At 46.4% G+C, this 15,355-nt stretch overlaps 1 long non-coding RNA gene across 1 annotated transcript; it reads right to left on the bottom strand.

The window, feature by feature from the left end:
- Positions 1–4,527: 4,527 nt before the first annotated feature.
- Positions 4,528–15,294, bottom strand: LOC137364162 (uncharacterized). The gene is made up of 3 exons (XR_010972983.1): positions 15,186–15,294; positions 6,158–10,912; positions 4,528–4,950 (listed from the first exon to the last, which is right to left on the bottom strand). It is a non-coding gene; the product is annotated as an uncharacterized lncRNA (long non-coding RNA).
- Between the last annotated feature and the right edge of the window lie 61 nt (positions 15,295–15,355).

Raw genomic sequence — 15,355 nt, 5'->3', positions numbered from 1 at the left:
ATTCTAAAAGACTGAAGAAGACAGTAGGAGTGCTCCCTGATTCAATTAGCCAGATGGGGTTGTCAATAGAGATGATCAAGAGACATTGAATGTGTAAGATACTGCATTCCACTCCCCCCTCCCCACGCAACCACCCCCCCCCCCCCCCCACGCGCAACCACACTCCCCTCTCCCTCCACCCCCACCCTCCCACCACCACGAGAGTGTCTGTTAAGCTTGAAGGAATCCACAAAATCTGTCAGGAAAGACTGTACCAAATATGGAGCTAGTCACATGACTAACCCCCTGGGCAACTTGGGGTTTGAATTGTGCCACACAGAAAGACAGAGACTGCAATTTGAAGACAATGGAGAAGGCAGATCTCTCCCTCTCTCTCTCTCTCACACACACACACACACACGCAGAGTTCCAGGGACCCATGGGAGTAACTCAAGCATCAAGAGAAAAGACCAGCAAAACAAGTTTGAAAGTGTGCACCTGGCCCCAACAAGTACTGCAAGACATAACTGTGTAATCAAAGACTTTAAATCAAACCCAAATCTAGTAACAGAACTACAGCTATTGCTTCAAATCTGTTCTCCTTTTCCATTTCTATTTGTGTGTCTGTTTATCACATATGCATGCTAGCGTGGTTGCGCTGCATATCTTTAATCATTTTAACTGAATTAGATTTTTAACGTTAATAAATTTACACTGTTCCTTTTTAAATCTGAGAAAACCTGTCTGATTGATTTCTTTGCCATTGCAATCCGAGAGCAGTGGAGCTAAAACATGGTGTTTTAAAAAGTTAAACCCTGTTACAGGCAAGGAAGAGGCTGAGAGGGGGAACCTTCGACCCCTTTCTCACCTCATCGTAACAATGTCTTTTCTAGCTTACACCTCAATTGATCTTGAGTTACAAGAGATATTTTTCTCTCCTTCTGTAGGTAAAACCTTGAAGGAACCTGAAGGAATGTGATGATTCCCCGGCACAAGGAAAAGTGTAGTCCACTCCTTCTAACACAGAGTAGGTACATTATCACTCCCAGAGCACAGAGACAGACAGGCCATGAGTTCAACAGTCACAGAGAGCAGAAATAGTCAGACTTGCACTGATCTCAAGTTCCAGAGACAAATTTTCAATCCAGCAGACAGTCAAACAATGCAGGCGAGGCAGAAGTTGTTTCCAATTCACCCCAACTCAGTACTGCAGAAAGATAGGTCCATTGATCTCAGTTCAAAATCACATGCACTATCAGATTGAAAGGCACCGGATCAATCTCACAAAAGTGCAGCCGAAGCTACAAATTAAATATAAGGTAGAGCAGCTGATGGAAAGGTACGGAATGAATCCTAAGAATGTAGACCAGAGTGCAGACTGAGAGACAGATTACAATGTAGTACAAACATCTCATACAGTATCAAAAGGAAAGTTACAGTATTATGCCAATTAGTGCAGACTGCACTACACATTACATACCAATCCAATAATCTCTGTCAGAGCTGTAATGAAAGATAGAGTATCAATTCAATGATTCTAATTATACTGAGCACAGCATTTGTGAGTTTGTAATATATGTCATCATTCACAAATGTGTTCAGCGTTACAGACTAAATACTAGTCCAAAACAAACAGAGATGAGGAGAAATTTCTTTACTCAGAGTGTTGTTAAACATTAGGAATTCTCTACCCCAGAGAACTGTGGAAGCTCAGTCATTGAGTATGTTTAAAGCAGAGATTGACAGAGTTCTAAATACAAATGACATAAGGGGATATGAGGATAATGTGGGAAAAAGGCATTGAAGTGGATGATCAGTCCTGATCCTATTGAATGGCAGAGCATGCTGGGTGTCCTGCTCCTATGTTCCATAAACTCTCACACCACAACTCAATAAAACACAGTTAAAATGAGGCAAATTGTGATACATTATGGCGTTAAACAAATAGTTCTCAATACTATCCCTGAGATACATATTAAGTACCGGTACAGAGGAATCCTGCACCAGAGTCTCATAGATACAGAATGTCTCAGACTTGTAGACAATACCAGTAGCTGAGAGATACAAAATTAATTCCACTTTAACTGACTGTCCCAGAAACAGACACATAAAAAGTGAATTGCAACACACATTAAGTACCAGAGACTGCCAAATGCAGAATGAGCTCTGGATGTGCACATGCAGACTGTACCAGAAATTGACTAATACTGAATGGGACCCACACTTATACGTTGTACCAGAGACTAACAGCGAAAGAATAAATCCAACATTCATTTCCAGTACCAGAAAATAATATATGCATAACAGATATCACTCACATACACTAGCAGAGATTGACAGACAACAGAATGAATCCCACAATCTCATTCAGTACCAGATACTAACAGGTACAGAATTACTCCCATACACACTGTACTAGGCACTGAAAGACATAGGAGGAATTGTACATTTACATACAATAGCAAACACTGACAGATACTGTAGGAGTCACATGCTCACAGTGAGTACCAGATACTGTTGAAAAGAGAATTAATCCCGCACTTGCATTCATTGCAAGAGACTGACAGATACATAAATGATATCCATACTCCCATCGGAGATTGACATGCAGAACTTGAACCACACCCATACATAGTACCAAAACCTGAAAGGTATTGAGTCAATAACACAATCAGATACAGTACCAAAGACTGACAGGCATATTACAGAGGTCACTTGCATAGAATAGTAGAGATTTTCATGGACAGAATGCATCTTATTTCACATTCAGTCTGGATATTGACCAATAGACAATGAATCCTACGATCACACTCAATACCAAGTTCAGACAGACACCATATATATCCCCCACTTATTCACAGTATCATAGACTGACGGACACAGAGTGAGTCACAAAATCAATTAATTTCAGAGACCAGCAGATAGAGAGTTAATCTCACTCTCACAGAAAGAACCAGAGACTGACAAATGTACAATGAGACCCAAGCTCACATAAAGTGACAGACACATAATCAAAACCCCGCACATACATAATACCTTCGACTGACACATAGAAAATGAATCAAACAATCACATTCTGCCTGTAAGACTGGTGCATACAGAATGAATCTCACACTCACATTTAGTTCCAGACACTGACAGATACAGAATGATATCCACATTCACCCACAGTACCAGATAAATACAGAAGCTGCCACACATTCACATACAATACTCATGATTGACATACAGAATGAATCACACAATCACATTTAGTTCCATAGACTGACACTGAAATAATCTCACACTCAGATACAGTACAACAGAGATAGATTTAGAATTACATTTGCTTTCATATAATGTACCAGAAAGTGTGACAAAATTAATCTCACACAGTACAAAAGATTGATGGAATTTGTCCCACACTCAAGGTAATAGGTTTTAGGAAAGTGAAGTGGGGATGGCGGAGGGGTGGCGGGAGCGGGGGGGGGAGGGGCGGTGGTGGGGTGGGGGGATGGTCGGTGGAGGTGGGGAAGAGAACAAAAGGGAAGGTGTGTGTTCGGGCAGGACATGGTTGCCCACCTCCTTCTGGAATGTGTCTTTGCAAAGCAGGTGTGGAAAGAGATGCAGTGGATTTTGTTTAGATTCATCCCAAGCAGCTCTGTCACACCAGAGTCTGTGCTCTGCGGGCTGTTCCCAGGGCCGCGCACCGAGATAAACATCAACTGCTGCTGGAAGACTATCAATTTGGTGAAAGACGCCCTTTGGTCTGCACGAAACTTGCTGGTCTTCCAGCGCAAAGAGTTGTCCACGACCGAATGTTGCAGACTGGCACATTCCAAGGTCCAGGACTACGTGCTGAGGGACGCACTAAAGCTTGGGGCAGCCACAGCAAAGGCTCAATGGGGAAAGACCATTGTGTAAGGTCCCCCCAACAAGCTGAATGGAGGGGCTGGATCCATGGAAAACCCCTCGAACTGTATCGGGAAAATTTTCGTTTGCTGTAAAATGTATATGGCATGGAAAATGAAATGGAAGGATTGTGAGGCAGCTCACTCCTGCAATGAAGGAAACTGACCTCCTTTGCACTGTTTGTAATTTTCGACTTGGTGCTGTTTAGAACTGTTTCGTTATGTACCTTTTACAGATTTTTATGAATAATGTATATTTTGGAAATAATTAATAAAAGTCCAGTAACGATTTAAAAACCTGTTTCCATATTCCACTTTTACCATCACAAATTCCTGGCGCTATTTCACAAGCAGCTTTAATTTGTCAATTGTTGTCAACTGTTGGAACTGGCGGTAAACAACTCTATTTAGCAATCTATAATGGGACAAATAACTTCAACTCCGTGTGGAAGTAATAAATTATGGACAATTGGTAATTCCCCTTCACACAGGCTTCAGGGAGACAGTGAGAAGTCACTGAAATAATTGCTTAAACATTTTAAATAGTTTCCATTCCTGTTACCAGCGTGTTGGAATTAGACAGTAATCAGCCCTTTCACAGAGACTGTGGGTGGCTCTGAAAAGAGCCTTTGGTTTATTAGATGACATTTTGGCCGCTTTACTTTTTCTGGGAGCTCTGAGCGCTGGTTTTTTTGGGCAGCAGCACGGCCTGGATATTAGGCAGCACCCCGCCCTGAGCGATGGTCACTCCTCCCAGCTTGTTGAGCTCCTCGTCGTTGCGGACGGCCAGCTGTAGGTGTCTGGGGATGATGCGGGTCTTCTTGTTGTCCCGGGCTGCATTACCAGCCATCTCGAGGATTTCAGCAGTCAGATACTCGAGCACAGCAGCCCGATAGACCGGGTCTCCGGCACCCACACGCTCAGCATAGTTGCCTTTTCTCAGGAGCCTGTGAACACGGCCCACCGGGAACTGCAGTCCAGCCACGGAGGATTGAGGCTTGGCCTTGGCCCGAGCTTTCCCGCCGGTCTTTCCTTTTCCAGACTTTTTTTTATTTCCAAAATATACTTAATTCATAAAAATCTGTAAAAAAAAACATTACAAAACAGTTCCAAACATCATCGAGTCAGACAATACAAAGATTGCGAAGGAGATCAGTTTCCCTCAATACAGGAGTGAGTTGCCTCACAACACTTCCATTTCATTTTACGTACCATGTACATTTTACAGCAAACAAATATTTTCCAGATACAGTTCGAGGGGTTTTCCTTGGAACCAGCTGCTCAGTTCAGCTTGGTGGGGGGACCTTACACAGTGGTCTTTCTCCATTGAGCCTTTGCTGTGGCTGCCCCAAGCTTTAGTGCGTCCCTCAACACGCAGTCCTGGACCTTGGAATGTGCCAGTCTGCAACATTTGATCGTGGACAACTCTTTGTGCTGGAAGACCAGCAAGTTTCGTGGGGCAGACCGAATTGATAGTCCTCCAGCAGCAGTTGATGTTTATCTCTGTGTGCATCCCTGGGAACAGCCAATAGAGCACAGACTCCTGTGTTACAGAGCTGCTTGGGATGAACCTCGACAAAAACCACTGCATCTCTTTCCACACCTGCTTTGCAAAGACACATTCCAGAAGGAGGTGGGCAATCGTCTCTTCCCCACCACAGCCACCTCAAGGGCATTGTGTGGAGGGTGTGAGACTTCGGGCGTGCATGAAGGATCTGACGAGGAGGGCTCTTCTCACCACCAGCCGAGCTACATCTTGGTGCTTGTTTGAAAGTTCTGGTGATGAGGCATTCTGTTAAATGACTTTGGCAGTCTGCTTGGGGAACCATCCAACAGGATCCACCATCTCCTTTTCCCGTAGGGCCTTGAGGACATTCCGTACAGACCACTGCCTGATGGGTTGGTGGTCAAAGGTGTTTTTCTGCAGAAACTTTCCCACGAAGGATAGGTGGTTTGGCACGGTCTAACTGGACGGAGCCTTCCGCGGCAATGTGACCTGGCCCATCCTTCTCAACACTTGGTGTTTGCGTACTGGGGATCTACACACAGCTCGATGCAGCCACACACGAAGGTAGTCATCAGGATGAGGGCGACGTTGGGTACATTTTTCCCGCCCTTATCCAGAGGTTTGAACATCGTGTCCCTCCGGACCCGGTCCATTTTGCGTCCCCAGATGAAGCGGAAAATGGCTTGGGTGACCGCCACAGTGCAGGAATGGGGTATGTGCCAGACCTGCACCATGTACAGCAACAACGTGAGCGCCTCGCATCTGATGACCAGGTTCTTACCCATAATGGAGAGAGGTTGCTGCTCCCACATGCTCAGCTTATGTTGTACACTGGCTACTCACTCCTTCCAGGTTTTGGTGCACGCCCCGGCCCTTCCGAACCATATTCCCAGCATCTTCAGGTACTGTGACCTAATGGTGAAGGGGACAAAGAATTGGTCAGCCCAGTTCCCAAAGAACATGGCCTCGCTCTTGCCATGGTTAACTCTGGCTCCCGAGGCCAGTTCGAACTGGTCGCAGATGCTCATCAGTCTGCGCACACACAGCGAGTCCAAGCAGAAGATGACGACGTCATCCATGTACAGGGAAGTTTTAACCTGAGTGTCTCCTCTGCCTGGGATTGTCACCCCTCTTATGTTCACATCCTTTCTAATATACTCGGCAAAGGGTTCAAACAGCAAACAAACAGGACAGGGGAGAGAGGACAGCCCTGTCTGACTCCAGATTGGATCGGAAAACTTTCTGATTTCCACCCATTGATTGAGACAGCGCTACTGATGTTTGTGCTGAGTAGTTTGATCCAATTGCAGATTCTCTCCCCAAAGCCCATTTTGGAAAGCACATCCATCATGAAGGTGTGCGATATCCTGTCACAAGCCTTCTCCTGGTCCAGGCTGATGAGGCAGGTGTCCACCCTCCTGTCCCGTACATAGGCGATCGTATCCCTGAGTAGCGCGAGACTATCAGAGATCTTCGTGCCGGGTACAGTACAGGTCTGATCAGGGTGAATCACCAACTCCAGAGCAGACTTGACTCGACTGGCTTTGACTTTGGACAGAATCTTGTAGTCAACATTAAGCAGTGAGATGGGCTGCCAATTTCTGCCCTCTCCCCCTTCCGCTTGTAGATGAGGGTGATGATGCCTTTCCTCATGGATTCTGACATGCTGCCGGCCAGGAGCATATTCTCGTATACTTCCAGCAGGTCTGGGCCGATCCATTCCCACAGGGCTGGATACAACTCAACCGGTAAGCCATCGCCTCTGGGAGTTTTACTCGTCTCAAAGGACTTGACGGCATTTGTCAGCTTGTCCAGAGTTAGCGGCTTGTCCAGTCGCTCCCTTATGCTATCATCTAAGACCGCTGTTATAGATCACAGGAAGCTCCACTGTCTGTGGGCTTCATGTCAGACAGCCAAGCATAAAAGGATTTGCTGATCCTTAGTATGTCGGACTGCGAAGACGTTACCGAGCCATCCTCTTCCTTCAGGCTTCTGATCACAGAGTTCTCTCTGTGAAGCTTTTGGAAGAAGTAATGTGAGCACATCTCATCCTGCTCGATGGAGCGGACTCTGGACTGGAAGGTGGTCTTGGAGGCCTCTGTGGCAAAGAGCGAGGCCTGCTGGCTCTTCACCTCATGGAGGTCCTCCTTGACCTCGACCTCCATCGTCTGAAACACATGCTAGGTGCCAGATGCTGAAAGGTATAGGTTGATTACTCCACTCATTCACAGTACCTCAGCCTGAGTCATCTAAAGCAACCTAACACACAAATAGTTGCACTGAGAGATTGAGAAAGAGTCCAAAACTCAGTGTACCAGACACTGACAGACACAATCTGAAGACTACACACACATGGATATAGGATTGGCTAACTCACAGGAAACAGAGAATGGGGATAAATGGGGCATTTTCAGATTGGCAAACTGTAACTAATGGTATGCCACAGGGACCGGTGCTGGTGCCTCAACTATTTATGATCTATATTAATAATTGCATGAAGGGACTGAGTGTACTGTTGCCAAATTTATGGATGGTACAAAGATAGGTAGGAAAGCAAGTTGTGAGGAGGCCACAAAGTGTCTGCAAAGAGATATAGATAGGTTAAGTCAGTGGGCAAAAGTTTGGCAGATGGGGTATAATACGGGAAAATGTGAGATTGTCTACTTTGGCAGGAAGAATAGAAAAGCAGAATATTACTTACATAGAGACAGACTGCAGAATGCTGCTGTACCAATGGATCTGGGTGTCCAGGTACATGAATTACAAAAACGTTAGCATGCAGCGAAGGCAAGTAATTAGGAAGGCAAATGGAATGTTGGCATTTTTAGCGTGGGGAATGGAGTATAAAAGTAGGGAAGTTTTGCTATAACTGTACAGGGCATTAGTGACATCCCAACTAAAGTACTCCACACAGTTTTGGTCTCCTTACTTAAGGAGGGGTACACTTGCATTGGAATTAGTTAAGAGAAAGTTCACTGGACTGATTCCTGGGATGTTGGATTGTCTTATGTGAAAAGGTTGAGCAGGAAAGTGGAATTAAGGCCACAATCAGAACAGCTGTGATCTTATTGAATGGCGGAGCAGGCTCGATGGGCCAAATGGCCTTCTCCTGCTCCTATTTTGTCTCTTATTATCTTCTTACACACACACACTCGACCAGTGTGTGGCGAATCTAGAATTAATCCCACTTTCGTACAAAATACCAGAGACTGAAAGGTACAGAATTAATCCCACAGATATATACAGTGCCACCGACAGGGACAGAATGAATCCCATGCTCACACACAGCATCAGGAATTGAGATACATGTGATTCCCACCCTCACAGAACAATATCAGACTGAGTTACAGAATGATTTCCACATTCACATTGAGCACCACTGACTGCTAATTAATTCATCCCATAGTGGCGCAGTGGTTAGCACCGCAGCCTCACAGCTCCAGCGACCCGGGTTCAATTCTGGGTCGTGCCTGTGTGGAGTTTGCAAGTTCTCCCTGTGTCTGCGTGGGTTTCCTCCGGGTGCTCTGGTTTCCTCCCACAGCCAAAAGACTTGCAGGTTGATAGGTGAATTGACCATTATAAATTGCCACTAATATAGGTAGGTGGTAGGGGAATATAGGGACAGGTGAGGATGTGGTAGGAATATGGGATTAGTGTAGGATTAGTATAAATGGGTGATTAATGGTCGGCACAGACTCGGTGGGCCGAAGGGCCTGTTTCAGTGCTGTATCTCTAAATCTAAAATCTAAATCAATCACACACACTACCAGAGGCTGGCAGATACAGAATGTATCGCACACTTTCGCAAAGTACCAGTGAGTGACAGGTACAGAATGAATCCCAAATTCACACACTGTACTAGAGAATGGCAGATCCAGTGCCAATGACCAATTCAGAAAGAATTCCAAATTTACACATGACACTGGAGATGGAGAGATACAAAATTAATTCCACATTCACACTCTGCGTGAGACTGATAGTTACAAAATGGATCCAGAACGTGCAGACAGTGCCAGAGACTGATAGTTGCAGAATGAAATAAACACTCACATACAGTACCAGAAATAACAGAAATGGAATTGATACCACACATATATGTGATACCAGTGATGGAGAATACAGAATGAATCACACACACATAACAGGAACAGAGATAGAGTTATACAGAATGAGTCTCACACTCATGTACAGTACAACAGATTAACAGGTAAACCGTCAATCTCAAACACACATACATTACCAAGGGTCAGTTCAGAATAACTACGAAACTCAGATAATGTGTTAGAGGCTAAAAGATACAGATGAATACAAAACTCACACACAAGATACTAATAGATACAGCCTGAAAACTGCACTCAAACACAGTACCAGATACCGACAGATACTGAATGAATCCCACACTCATACTCAATACCAGAGACTGACAGATGCAGAATGTATGTCACACTAAACGTCTTCTTAGGCAGTCCCTCGGGAAGGAGGGACTTTCTTCCACTCCAGGGTTGTGTGTCCTTAGGTAACTGAATAGTCCAATTCTGGATCCAGACACTCGGCCACAGGTGGGGCAGATGGTGTCTGATGAGGTGGGTGAAGGGGATTCTCCAATTTCCAAGTACTCCTTCCAATGTTTGCATTTGGTTGCTTACTGGGCATGTCGATGAATTTTGAACTGGTTGGCACCTTCGCGGATGCTTCTTCTCCATTTTGGGTGGTCTCGGGCAAGAGATGCCCATGAATCAGTGCAGATGTCATGTTTTTTCAGGGAGTGTTGAAAGGAAATTCTTGTAACGTTTGCTCTGCCCTCCTAGTAGCCTCTTGACCTGACGGAGCTCAGAGTAGAAAGCTTGTTTTGGGACTCTGGTGTCGGGCATGTGGATAATGTGGCCCGCCCAACATAACTGACTCACCATGACCAGTGTCTGGATACTGGGGATGTTGGCCTGAGAGAGGACACTGATATTGGTGCGCCTGTCTTGCAACTGAATTTGCAGGATCTTGCGGAGGCACCACTGGTGATATCTCTCCAGGGCTTTGAGATGTCTGCTGTACAGTATCCATGTTTCTGACACATACAGGAGGGCAGGTAACACTGCAGCCATGTCAACCAAGAGCTTGGTGTCGGATTTGAGGTTTTTCTCATCAAACATTCTTTTCCTCAGACAACTGAAATCTGCGCTGACACACTGGAGGCGATGCTGAGTGTCATCGTCGATATCTGTCCTTGGTGACAGGAGGTTCCCAAGGTATGAACAGTGATCCACATTGTCCAGTGGTTCGCCGTGGATCTTGATAGTCGGGGGACAGTGTCAGGGAGCAGGTTGGTAGAGGACCTTTGTCTTCTGGAGGTTTAGCTTAAGGCCAATTATTTCATATGCCTCTGTGAATGCATCGATAAGGGTTTGAAGCTTGGCCTCTGAGGGTGTGCATATGCCAGCGTCATCAGCATACTGCAGCTCGATGACAGAGGTTGGAATAACCTTGCATCTGGACTGGAGGCAACATAGGTTAAATAGTTTCCCAGCAGGTCTGGCAGCATCTGTGGAAAGAGAAGCAGAGTTAACGTTTGAGGTCAGTGACCCTTCTTCGGAACTAGCAAATATTAGAAATGTCAAAGGTTATAAGCAAGTAAGCCGGGGGTGGGGCAAGAGATAACAAAGGAGAAGGAGTAGAATGGACAAGGCCACATAGCTGACCAAGAGGTCATGGAGCAAAGGCAAACAATATGTTAATGGTGTGTTGAAAGACAAAGCATTAGTACAGATAGGGTGTTAACGGACTGACGATTGAACAGCAGCAAGTACAAACATGAAGAAAAAACAAAGTGATTCCTGACAACGCTGGCCAGCGCCAACGTCATCAGGTTGCGCCGCGGTGTGCACATGCGCAGATGGTCTCCTGCTCTCTGCACATGCGCTGCGTTCCAGCTTGCCAGGACCAGTTTGCGCATGCGCTGGTGACGTCATCGCGTTACGTCGTCGTCCTCGGGCAACGCGCCAGGTTGGCCTCTGCGCATGCGCTTCATGCAACGCCACCGGTTATTCACGCATGCGTCAATCTTCCGATATTGACGCATGCGTCAAAGCTTCGGCGCGAGTTTTTGAAAGTGGAAGGAGGAGAGGTTTCGTCGGGCATTTTCTCTCAATTATTTATTCGTTATGGAGATTTGCTTCATTTTTATTAGACGGAGGAGATTGTTCCAAGGTAAGTTGTTCTGAAAACATTTCCATTGTCTGGGGCACTGCATGTGCTCCAGTCCCTGTTGTAAGTTGCTGTGTGCAGGCAGTACATGTGCTGCAGTCCAGCGAACAACCTTCCATCTAAACGGTCACTTTCGTTTTTGTAACGTTTCAATGGAGTGCATTCTGTATTTCTTATCTCATCTCATGTGGTCCCTTAATAGCCTTCCTGAACATATGCCTGCCTGTTCAAAGCTCCACTTCCCCCACCTGCGGTACCCTCTCCTTGCTGTTCAGTTACACAGTCATCTGTTCCTGCACCCATCCGAGCAGTGCACATGGACACACAGCCACCTGTTCCTGCACCCATCCGAGCAGTTCACATGGACACACAGCCACTTGTTCCTGCACCCATCCGAGCAGTGCACATGGACACACAGCCATCTCATGCCGTGTCCAGTGGGAGCACAAATGTGAATGCTCTTGCTGAGTACACAACTGGTGAGGTGGGAGTGCAGCCACACCATTCTCCATCCTCAGTGTTGCTTTAAGGCAAAGGTAGGTAAGAGTGAAAGAAATGGAAGGTGATGCTGATAGTAGTAGGCAGGATTAAATGGGAGCGTATGGGAAGGCGCAGGAGTAACATAACTACTAGCAGGGAACAGCTGGGCTAAATGACCTGCTTATGTTCATAGTCCAAAAGAAATGTGCTTCTTTTTCCAGCACCCTCACATCGTTCATGTTTTCCCTGAGAGCAGCATTGAACAATCACGAGATAGGGGCAGTTACATCATCCTGACTCCTACAGCTGAGGTGGGTACTAAGTGATTCATTGGCGGTGTTATCAGTACATGCCTATCCTGCAGAGCATAAAGCATGCGCAACAGTAATTTCATTGGAGGGAGGGAAGCTCTGACACTCCTGTTCTTTCCTTATTTCTTTTCATGTAAAACGCGCCCTTGAGAAAACAATCCTTGAGACTTAAGGACGGCATTCAAGCAAAGGAGGCAGTGCAGGAGAGGACGCAAGGATGTGCTGATTCCTGCATCTGAGGTGGGTAATAAGTGCTTCATTGGCGACATTATCAATTGGTGGCTTCACTGCAGAACTTAAAAAGGTGTGCACAACAGTAATTTCAGTGGATGGAGGGAGGCAAGCTCTGACTCTGATTTGCTTTATTTCTTTTCATGTAAAACATGCCGTCGAGAAAACAATCCTTGAGACTTAAGGTCAGCATTCAAGCAACGAAGGCAACTGGATCATGCTGCGGAGCTTGTCCCGATGTGGAAAAGAACATTGCGTTTATGGATGAATTGGGAGTGCACATTGGGATGCGCTTGGGGAACATTCACCAAGAATAGACTGAGCTCAGACTCTTGTGACTTTGCCTTCTTCACATGAACAATACAGTAGTGGAATAGAGAGCCAAGTGTTCATTCACCACAAGGCTCTCCAGGAACAATCTCTTTAGCTGTGCATAGCAGAGTCTGTCTGTCTGTCTGTCTCACGGGAATGCTGGACACAACACTCATGTATCCATGCACAGCAGTTCCTCGGATGCTTAATGAACTTAATAAAACTTCTCAATAATTAAAACCAGAATTGTTGAGGTTTTGTTTTGGATGCTATTTCCCCGACTTTGCAATTGCACTTCAGATATTCAACAGTGGTGGAGGGGTGGAGGTAGGGGGGTAGAGGGAGGGGTGGGTGAAGAGGGGGATAGAGGGGTGGGTGAAGAGGGGGAGGTGGGGGGGGGGAGAGCGGGGAGGGGTGGGGAGAGGGAGCATGCAAAAGGCAGGGACTAGACAGTTGCAATGCCTGAAGTACCGTTGAGAAGTAGGGGAGAAAGCAACTGGGTAGGGGAGAAAGCAACTGGATTGGGCATCCGCAGCTGGAGGGAATGGCTGAATGGAGAGGTCCGGAAGCGAGAGGCCGTAGAGAGCCGCGGGGAGCGAGCGGCCAAAGACCTTGGTGTCACCAGGTGCAGGGACTGGCTGGTAAGTCTTTTGCTGTTGTGTTTATGGTGCATACGCAGAAAAAGGCACTCCTCTTCCACTCCGCTGCTCCCCCCACACTCTCCCCCACGGCCGCCCACACCCCCCCGCTCTCCCCCACCCTCTTCCCCCCCCCTCTCTTTCCCCCCTCCCTCTTTCCCCTAGCTCTCCCCCTCCCCAACCCCCACACCCCCCCCCACCCCGGCCGCCGGCGCTCCCCCCCCCCGCGCTGCTCTCCCCAGCCCCCCGCGCTGCACTCCCCGGCCCCCCGCCACTCTTTCACTCCGGCCATTGTATGCTGCCACGTGTTTGTTAGGTTGCCTCTGTGTGATTCTTTGACCAGCGCCATCTTTAGTCCTGGCAGCTGCTACAGTCGCAAGTCGTGACGTTTTAGTGGCACATGCTGTATTTGCGCATGTGCCAAAACAGCGCCACCTACCGATAGCGTTGTCAACAAATGCAGTCAAAAAAAACAGTGGGTAAGCAAACTGAACAAACTACAATGAAATTAAATGAACAAAAGAAAAAAAATTGTAAAAAATGTAAAAAAGAAAAAAGAAATAACTAAAAATAAAAGTAAAATGACGGGCCCCCGTCCTTGACTACATTCCACAGCATGCTACCAACGTGCTGTCAGCACAATTCCAGACTGACAGAGACTGAAAAGGCAAACTGACAGCTAAAAATCCATAAGGCCGCTGGCATGTATGGAATTCCCACCGAAGTTCTAAAATACAGCAGAGAATCACTCTTGACACAAATACATGGTCTCATTTCCCTCATCTGGAAGGAAGGGAGCATGCCAGGGGATCTGAGATGCCGTAATTGTGATCATCTTCAAAAAAAGGTGACAAGACAGACTGTGGTAACTACAGAGGGGTATCCCTGCTGTCCACCACAGGGAAGGTCATCCTAAGAGTCCTCCTCAACTGCCTCCTCCCCGTGGCTGAAGACCTCCTACTGGAATCACAATGTGGATTCTGTCCATCAAGAGGCACAGTGGACATGATCTTCACAGCAAGACAACTTCAAGAAAATGTAGGGAGCAGCAACAACCTTTACACATGGCCATCTCTGTCCTGACAAAGGCCTTCAACTCGACCAACCGAGAGGGATTATGGAACGTCCTCCTCAAATTTGGCTGCCTGGAGAAATTCGTCACCATCCTCCGATGACTGCATGACGACATGCAAGCTGTAATCCTTCCCAACAGCCCTACCACTGAACCAATGCTAATATAAGCTGGGCTCAAGCAAGGCTGTCTCATCACACCAATGCTCTGTTCCATCATCCTCGCCACAACACTCCACCTCATCTCCTCACACTCAAGCACAGTACCAGAGTCTGACAGATACAGAATGGATGTCAAACTCAAACACAGTACCAGAGTCTGAGAGATACAGAATGGTTGTCAAACTCAAACACAGTACTAGAGTCTGACAGATACAGAATGGATGTCAAACTCAAACACAGTACTAGAGTCTGACAGATACAGAATGGATGTCAAACTCAAACACAGTACTAGAGTCTGAGAGATACAGAATGAATCCATACAGCATCAGACACTGAGAGCTACCGAATGACAGAACACACTCAAACACAAAAGAGAGTGAAAGAATTGAATTAATTGCACACTCACCTACAATAGCAGAGACACAAGGACACATAAGAGTCCTCCCAAAAACAGCCAGGACATTTCCAGGGAGGTTTACACAGGGAGCGGATCTTTAAAAATAAACTGGGTTTGTAGAGAGTCTTTATGAAATATACTTCCTGATTGCAGGAAGGGTGTTTGTGATTGGTTGCAAA

The sequence above is a fragment of the Heterodontus francisci genome, unplaced genomic scaffold, assembly GCF_036365525.1.
Source record: "Heterodontus francisci isolate sHetFra1 unplaced genomic scaffold, sHetFra1.hap1 HAP1_SCAFFOLD_632, whole genome shotgun sequence".
NCBI classification, from domain to species: Eukaryota; Metazoa; Chordata; class Chondrichthyes; order Heterodontiformes; family Heterodontidae; genus Heterodontus; species Heterodontus francisci.
Note: the sequence above shows the minus strand (reverse complement) of the source record. Positions and strands in the feature narration are given on the sequence as shown.